Genomic DNA, 474 nt, shown 5'->3' on the forward strand with positions numbered 1-474 from the left:
ATTTCGCTTCAAATAAAGTTTGATTAGACTTAAATACTCTTTGCAAGTTTGTTTAAGCATTTACAGAAAACTTGTTTTATTCTTACTTCCTTAGGATGAAACTGTTTTTGTTTTGTATTGTTCCTGCAAATGCAAATAAATCAGTTAAACTTTACAATATCAAAATATGATTCGGGCTTGCAAAATGTGTCATAAAATCAATTTAACGTCTCAAGTTAATCAACAACTTGACCGCCAGATTGTTGTTGGTACACTTCCATTGTGTCGCCCTCCTCCATTTCTAGGGAGGTGGGCGTGTCAGTCACATTCATCGGCTGTCCATCGAAACGAAATCGCGCCACCTGCATGGAGAGGCCTGCGCGGTTAAAAAAGGCTTTCTTTAGTTTACTTGATCTTGAATTGCACGACCGCTTCGTCCTGGCACAGGACCTTCAAGCTAATGTGCCCGCTTTCAGACTTTCTTCCCTCCGACAT

General features: G+C 40.1%; 1 pseudogene; it reads right to left on the reverse strand.

Moving 5' to 3' along the window:
• Positions 1–215: 215 nt before the first annotated feature.
• On the reverse strand, positions 216–474 carry LOC115765605 (annotated as a pseudogene).

This window comes from Drosophila novamexicana, unplaced genomic scaffold (assembly GCF_003285875.2).
Source record: "Drosophila novamexicana strain 15010-1031.04,08,12 unplaced genomic scaffold, DnovRS2.1 tig00000986-arrow-arrow-pilon, whole genome shotgun sequence".
NCBI lineage: Eukaryota > Metazoa > Arthropoda > Insecta > Diptera > Drosophilidae > Drosophila > Drosophila novamexicana.